The sequence below is a fragment of the Scyliorhinus torazame genome, chromosome 24 (genome assembly GCF_047496885.1).
Source record: "Scyliorhinus torazame isolate Kashiwa2021f chromosome 24, sScyTor2.1, whole genome shotgun sequence".
NCBI lineage: Eukaryota > Metazoa > Chordata > Chondrichthyes > Carcharhiniformes > Scyliorhinidae > Scyliorhinus > Scyliorhinus torazame.
The window spans coordinates 32506284-32514609 of record NC_092730.1 but is presented as its reverse complement, the minus strand read 5'-3'; the positions used below and the strand labels follow the sequence as shown (position 1 = coordinate 32514609).

The window sequence follows — 8326 nt, the reverse complement described above, 5'->3', positions numbered from 1 at the left end:
GTAGTAATTTGGAAGTGAACTTTTGCGCGACTTCGTCAGTTTCAAACCGAGAAAGAGAAACTGTTTCTAACTCAGAATTTAGGCGCAATTAGGGTGGGGAGTGAAATAAGTAACTTTCTCATCAGTTTTAATATGGTTTCAATATGGACAGTGTTCCACTATTCACCCACAAGCCGTCAAACAATAGCTAAAAGCCGCAGCTTTTTCACTTCATCCTCATGAAGTGGACCAAACAGAGACACAACAGACACGTTACAGACGAGGATGGGATTTGAAGCCACGTGTACAGAGCACAATGGATTATTGTGCATCCCCTTAACCACGTGGTACAGCTGCTTTACTTCAGGGCCCTTTAGTATCCCTCAATCTGACTTCTTTGCGTTTCTTTCGCACAGTTGCTGATGTACAGAACACTGTCAAAGTGTAAATAAATAAAAATAATCTCTGAGTTAATTTGCGCTTGCGGCGCAACGGGAGCGCGCCTGACTCCAGATCAGAAGGTTGCGTTGAAATCACGTCAGGCGCACGGAATTTTTCTGCAGCTGGTTCCAGGAATTTCTCTCTGTGTGGGAATGTTCTCGAAATGACTCCATTCAAAAGCACGATGCAAATAATATATTTTATATTTACCCGCTTGAGCAAATTTGTCAAATATCAGGAGATTCAAAGTCGTCCTGTTGAAGCAGAATGACAGTGAGTTCAGGAAGAAATGTTTACAAACAACAGCAATTTCGTTCTGCTCACTACACAGTTATAGTGATCTGTATTAAACAGCAGGAGCGGGAACCGCAGTCCGCAGTCTTCACCTTAACGGTGAGTCTGAATTTCAGTTTGGGGGTTTCAGAGAGAGCGGATGTTATTGTGGAAACTGAAGTCACTTTTCCTGTGAATGGAGCCGGATAAAGAGCCTTGGCCAGCCTGAGAGTCCCCGAGCCTCCATAAATCTTCACAGCTCACACAGTGAAGGGCTTTTACACTTTGAAAATGACCATGTCCGGCAGCTGGAGCTTTCCCTGATATTTTCTGGGATCTGGGAAAGAGCGGATCATCAAAAAACAGAAATGAAACACAAATAATCGCAGTATTTTTTCACGTGGGCTAAACATCAGCTCAGATGTTGCAGCCGGTTGCCGCGTGGCCTAATGGATAAGGCGTCTGACTTCGGTGATTCTATTAATGATATCAGGCGATTGCAGGTTCGAGTCCTGCCGCTGTCGTTTTATACAGAAATCCGGTGGAACTTTTGCTGACAATCCAGTTTTCCCTCCTCTCTCATCTTAGTCTTTCGTTTACCGCCGAATGAATCCACAATATCTGATTGATTTGGATAAAGAATTGAATAAAATATTATGTATCAATCGGTTCAATACAATTCTGTGGAGGGAATTCTAATGTCCTCAGGAAGATGGTTACAGTCATAGATGTTCCAGCATGGAAACTGGCCCTTCGGCCCAGCTTGACCATGCCGCCCAGTTTCTATCATTCAGCTAGTCACACTTGCCCGCATTTGGCCCACATCCCTCTATATTCACCCTGGGGGGGGGGGGGGGGGGGTGCTTGACAGGATAAATGCTGAGAAGCTGGTTCACCATGTGGGAGAGTCTAGGACCAGAAGGAATAATCTCAGAGTAAGTGGCCGCCCATTTCAACCAGAAATGATGAGTAGTTTCTTCTCTCAGAGTATAGAGCATCTGTAGAAATGTTTGTATGAATCGAATAGGGCTGTAGAGGGTGGGTCAGTTAATTTGTTGAAGGATGCCACAGACAGATTTTTTTAAAATTTAGAGTACGCGAACATTGTTTCCAACTAAGGGGCAATTTTGCAACCAATCCACCGACCCTGCACATCTTTTGGCTGTGGGAGCGAAACGAACCCAAACACAGGGAGAATATGCAAACTCGACGCAGATAGTGACCCAGAGCCGGGATCGAACATGGGCCTTCGGTGCCGTGAGGCAGCTGTATAAACTACTGAACCACCGTGCTGCCCTTGAGACAGATTTTAAATCAGTAAAGGAAAGCAAGGATTATGGGGATAAGGCGGGAAACTGGGTTTGAGGATTATATCAGATATAACCTCTTTGAATGGTGGAGCAGACACGATGGGCCGAATGGCCTACTTCTGCTCCTCCGTCTTACAGTCTAATGAGATCTTCTGATGGACTTGTTTTCACGGCTGGGCGGCCGGTTCTGGAAAGGCAAAATCTGCCAGCAGTGCCCCAGATGAAGCTGGCGTCTGTTTTGGAGCTTCTGAAGCCGCAAGTTTTCATGGTGCCAAACTCCTGCCTAAAACTGGTGTCGTGATTTAAATCGATTATGGGACAGAGGATTAGGAATATCGGTATAGAGAATGGTGCAAGAAGATTCACTCCTCAGTGCATTCCAGACCCGAAGCACTCGTTGTGCAAAAGTGCTTCTTTTTCAAACATCACAGCTGCTTCTTTTGCAAATCAACGGAAATCTGTGCCCTCTCATTCTTGCACTTTTTACTCGGGGGAACTGTTTCTCTCTGTTTACTCCGCCTAGCCCCCTCATGATTTTGAACCTCTCCATCATATCTCCTCTCTGCCTTATCCTCTCCAAGGAGAACGTTAAAGAGAGAGCTAAGACGAGCAAGGAGGGGACATGAGAAGTATTTGGCAGGAAGGATCAAGGAAAACCCAAAAGCTTTCTATAGGTATGTCAGGAATAAGCGAATGACTAGGGAAAGAGTAGGACCAGTCAAGGACAGGGATGGGAAATTGCGTGTGGAGTCTGAAGAGATAGGCGAGATACGAAATGAATATTTTTCGTCAGTAATCACTCAGGAAAAAGATAATGTTGTGGAGGAGAATGCTGAGCCCCAGGCTAATAGAATAGATGGCATTGAGGTACGTAGGGAAGAGGTGTTGGCAATTCTGGACAGGCTGAAAATAGAAAAGTCGCCGGGACCTGATGGGATTTATCCTAGGATTCTCTGGGAGGCCAGGGAAGAGATTGCTGGACCTTTGGCTTTGATTTTTATGTCATCATTGGCTACAGGAATAGTGCCAGAGGACTGGAGGACAGCAGATGTGGTCCCTTTGTTCAAAAAGGGGAGCAGAGACAAGCCCAGCAACTATAGACCGGTGAGCCTCACGTCTGTAGTGGGTAAAGTCTTGGAGGGGATTATAAGAGACAAGATTTATAATCATCTAGATAGGAATAATATGATCAGGGATAGTCAGCATGGCTTTGTGAAGGGTAGGTCATGCCTCACAAACCTTATTGAGTTCTTTGAGAAGGTGACTGAACAGGTAGACGAGGGTAGAGCAGTTGATGTGGTGTATATGGATTTCAGCAAAGCGTTTGATAAGGTTCCCCACGGTAGGCTATTGCAAAAAATACGGAGGCTGGGGATTGAGGGTGATTTAGAGATGTGGATCAGAAATTGGCTAGCTGAAAGAAGACAGAGGGTGGTGGTTGATGGGAAATGTTCAGAATGGAGTACAGTCACAAGTGGAGTACCACAAGGATCTGTTCTGGGGCCGTTGCTGTTTGTCATTTTTATCAATGACCTAGAGGAAGGCGCAGAAGGGTGGGTGAGTAAATTTGCAGACGATACTAAAGTCGGTGGTGTTGTCGATAGTGTGGAAGGATGTAGCAGGTTACAGAGGGATATAGATAAGATGCAGAGCTGGGCTGAGAGGTGGCAAATGGAGTTTAATGTAGAGAAGTGTGAGGTGATTCACTTTGGAAGGAATAACAGGAATGCGGAACATTTGGCTAATGGTAAAGTTCTTGAAAGTGTGGATGAGCAGAGGGATCTAGGTGTCCATGTACATAGATCCCTGAAAGTTGCCACCCAGGTTGATAGGGTTGTGAAGAAGGCCTATGGAGTGTTGGCCTTTATTGGTAGAGGGATTGAGTTCCGGAGTCGGGAGGTCATGTTGCAGCTGTACAGAACTCTGGTACAGCCGCATTTGGAGTATTGCGTACAGTTCTGGTCACCGCATTATAGGAAGGACGTGGAGGCTTTGGAACGGGTGCAGAGGAGATTTACCAGGATGTTGCCTGGTATGGAGGGAAAATCTTATGAGGAAAGGCTGATGGACTTGAGGTTGTTTTCGTTGGAGAGAAGAAGGTTAAGAGGAGACTTAATAGAGGCATACAAAATGATCAGGGGGTTGGATAGGCTGGACAGTGAGAGCCTTCTCCCGCGGATGGATATGGCTGGCACGAGGGGACATAACTTTAAACTGAGGGGTAATAGATATAGGACAGAGGTCAGAGGTAGGTTCTTTACGCAAAGAGTAGTGAGGCCGTGGAATGCCCTACCTGCTACAGTAGTGAACTTGCCAACATTGAGGGCATTTAAAAGTTTATTGGATAAACATATGGATGATAATGGCATAGTGTAGGTTAGATGGCTTTTGTTTCGGTGCAACATCGTGGGCCGAAGGGCCTGTACTGCGCTGTATTGTTCTATGTTCTATCTATGTTCTATCTCCAATCTAGCCTCATAAATGGAATCAATCCTGTAAACCTCTTCTGCACGCTGCCCAATACGTCCACAGTCTTCCAATATTGTGGCTCCCAGAGCTGTGCAAAATATTCCATCTGATGTCTAACTGGTGCCTTGTACAGATTCAGCATAACCTCCTTCCTCTTGTTCTCTTTTCCACTCGTAAATAATCACCGAAAAAGATTTGCATTATTACCTGCTCTCTCCACCTGTCCACCTTCAATGATCTATCCACATATACACCCAGCTCTGTCGGCTCCTTCATCCCATAAATAGTTGAGGGGCAGCACGGTAACATAGTGGTTAGCACTATGGCTTCACAGCGCCGCGTCTCAGGTTCGATACCCGCTTGGATCATTGTCTGTGTTCTCCGTGGGTTTCGGCCGGGAGCTCCGGTTTCCTCCCACACTCCAAAGATGTGCAGATTAGGTGGATCGGCCTTGCTAAATTGCCCTTAGGTTAGATGGGGTTGGTGGGGTGCGGGATAGGGTGGAGGTGTTGGCTTCATGGGGGTGCTCTTTGAAGAGCCGGTGCAGATTCCATGGTCCGAATGGCCACCTTCTGCACTGTAAATTCTATGATTCTATACTTCCCTACCAAAATGCATCTCACACGTCTCCAGACTGAAAATCATCTGTTGTCGTTTGAAGTTCTAGACTGTCCACGTCTCAGTTTTCAAAATTTCCAAATCTGTACCATCCCCAAATTTGAAACTGTTCCCTGTACACCATGATCTACAAATTGTTAGATATCCGGGAAGCAAATGTTCCAGTAGGAACCCATGTGGAACACTCAAACCTTCTTCCTGTCCGAAAAGTCTCCATTGACCATTATATTCTGTTTCTGATTATTCAACCACATTTATATCCATATTGCTACTGTCCCTTTTATTCCAGGAGCTGTCACATTTCGCTAATTCTGTGCAGTTTTGGTTTCCTTATTTAGGGAAAGATGTAAATACGTTGGAAACGGTTCAGATAAGGTTTCCTCGATTGGTGCCAGGAATGAGCCTTTCGTCAGTGGTAGGGAAATTACTGGAGAGAATCCTTCAAGACAGAATCTACTCCCATTTGGAAGCAAATGGACGTATTAGTGAGAGGCAGCATGGTTTTGTGTCTCGCTAACTTGATAGAGTTTTTCGAAGAGGTCACAGAGATGATTGATGCAGGTAGGGCAGTGGATGTTGTCTACATGGACTTCAGTAAGGCCTTTGACAAGGTCCCTTATGGTAAACTAGTATAAAAGTGAAGTCACACGGGATCAGAGGTAAGCTGGCAAGGTGGAAACAGAACTGGCTAGGTCATAGAAGGCAGAGAGTAGCAATGGAAGGGTGCTTTTCTAATTGGAGGGCTGGGACTAGTGTTGTTCCGCAGGGATCAGGGCTGGGACCTTTGCTGTTCGTAGTGTGTATAAATGGTTTGGAGGGAAATGTAAATGGTCTGATTAGCAATTTTGCAGATGACACAAAGGTTGGTGGAATTGCAGATAGCGACGTGGTCTGTCAGAGGATACAGTAGGATTTAGTTCGTTTGGCGACTTGGGCGGAGAGATGGCAGATGGAGTTTAATCCGGACAAATGTGAGGTAATGCATTTTGGAGGGTCTAATGCAGGTAGGGAATATACAGTATTGAAAGTCAGAGAGATCTATGTCTACAGGTCCAGAGGTCACTGAAAGCGGCAACACAGCTGGAGAAGGTAGTCAAGACGGCATATGGCATGCTTGCCTTCATTGGCCGGGGCATTGAGTACAAGAATTGGCAAGTCATGTTGCAGCTGTATAGAACCTTAGTAAGGCCACACTTGGAGTATCGTGTTCAATTCTGGTCGCCGCACTACCAGAAGGATGTGGAGGCTTTAGAGAGGGTGCAGAAGAGATTTACCAGGATGTTGCCTGTTATGGAAGCATTAGCTATGAGGAGCGTTTGAATAAACTCGGTTTGTTCTCACTGGAACGACGGACGTTGAGGGGCGACCTGATAGAGGTCTACAAAACTATGAGGGGCATAGACAGAGTGGATAGTCAGAGGCTTTTCCCCAGGGAAGAGGGGTCAATTACTAGGGGGCATAGGTTTAAGGTGCGAGGGGCAAGATTTGGAGTAGATGTACGAGGCAAGTTTTTAACACAGAGGGTAGTGGGTGCCTGGAACTCGCTACAGGAGGAGGTGGAGGAAGCAGGGACGATAGTTACATTTAAGCGGCATCTTGACAAACACATGAATAGGATGGGAATCGAGGGATACGGACCCAGGAAGTGTAGAAGATTTTAATTTAGTCGGGCAGCATGGTCGGCACGCGCTTGGAGGGCCGAAGGGCCTCTTCCTGTGCTGTACTTTTCTTTGTTGTTTGTTGGTCTTTGAGCGGGTTTGCTATTGAGGAAAGGTTAGACAGACTGCACTTGTTTCCAGTGGAGATGTGAAGAGTGACAGTTGATCTGATTGAAGTACATCAGATTTTGAATGGTCTTGACAAAGTGGACGTGGAAAGGATGTCACTGCTTGAGGGTGAGAGCACAACTACTGGGCAGCGAATAACAAGGATGTCGCCCTTTTCGGACGGAGATGTGGACATTTCTCACTCTCAGAGAGTTGTGCGACTTTGGAACTCTGTCTCAGAAGGCGACGGAAGCGGGACATTGACTATTTTTAAGGCGGAGATTGAAAGATTCTTGTTCAGCAAATAAATCAAAGGTTTATCGGGGTTACATACAATCATTACATCCAGCCAGCTACCTGGATGCACAAGCGTTCGTTTGTTTTACTTGATATCTGAGGAATTCAGAGTCCTACACCATGGTGAAACGGTCTTTAAATGTCGTGTTCGTGTCTTCACGTGTTCAGCACTGATATATTCTCTGGAACTCAAACGTGCTCAAACCCTACTTCAGTCAATGACACCACATCGATCGTCCTAATTAAAAAAAAAAGCAGGGCTCGTCCGGGATTTGAACCCGGGACCTCTCGCATTTTATCGCAAATGGAAATCCCTAAGCGAGAATCATACCCCTAGACCAACGAGCCAAACGACAGTCAGGGGTTACTCAAACCAGCTTATCATTGCCTCCCGAAGCTTATTGTATCAGCTCACTGCCCTTCTGAATTCCTGTTCAATTTCGTTTCATTGTTAAAATAATATCAAATGTAACAATTTTTGCCCCTTGCTTTTCATACTGGGATCATTGGGTAAATTGGGTTATTTTTGGATCGTTGGCCTCCACTGCGAACAGAATAAAGAACATAAGGGTGGCACGGTAGCATTGTGGATAGCACAATTGCTTCACAGCTCTAAGATCCCAGGTTCGATTCTGGCTTGGGTCACTGCCTGTTCGGAGTCTGCACGTCCTCCCCGTGTGTGCGTGGGATTTCTCCGGGTACTCCAGTTTCCTCCCACAGTCCAAAGCTCTGCAGGTTAGGTGGATTAGTCGTGATAAATTGCCCTTAGTGTCCAAAATTGCCCTTAGTGTTGGGTGGGGTTACTGGGTTATGGGGATAGGGTGGAGGTGTTAACCTTGGGTAGGGTGCTCTTTCCAAGAGCTGGTGCTCCATTTCCAAGAAATGGCCGCCTTCTGCACTGTAAATTCTATGATACGGGACCAGTCTTTGCCGTTGCTGAGTAAGCACTGTGCAATAGTCACTCCGAACGATTCTGTTATGAAGCTGCTCCTCATGTATTCTCTTTCTCAATCTGCTGAAGGCTGAGCTGACTCATTGGAGGTGAGGGCGAATCCTATCTGCTGGATCTGCCTTTTTTCAGTGAAGGCTTCCGGTCATGGAAAACGGTCCACATTTTCCACGATCTCGCCATTTTATTCTGTGTGCTATTCTATGTGAGTGTTCACAACATAA

At 45.9% G+C, this 8326-nt stretch overlaps 1 non-coding gene across 1 annotated transcript; it reads right to left on the bottom strand.

Annotated features, from left to right (window-relative positions):
• Positions 1-7410: 7410 nt before the first annotated feature.
• Positions 7411-7501, bottom strand: trnap-agg (transfer RNA proline (anticodon AGG)). The gene is given in 2 exon segments: positions 7411-7446; positions 7466-7501. It is a non-coding gene; the product is annotated as a tRNA-Pro (tRNA).
• Positions 7502-8326: the final 825 nt, after the last annotated feature.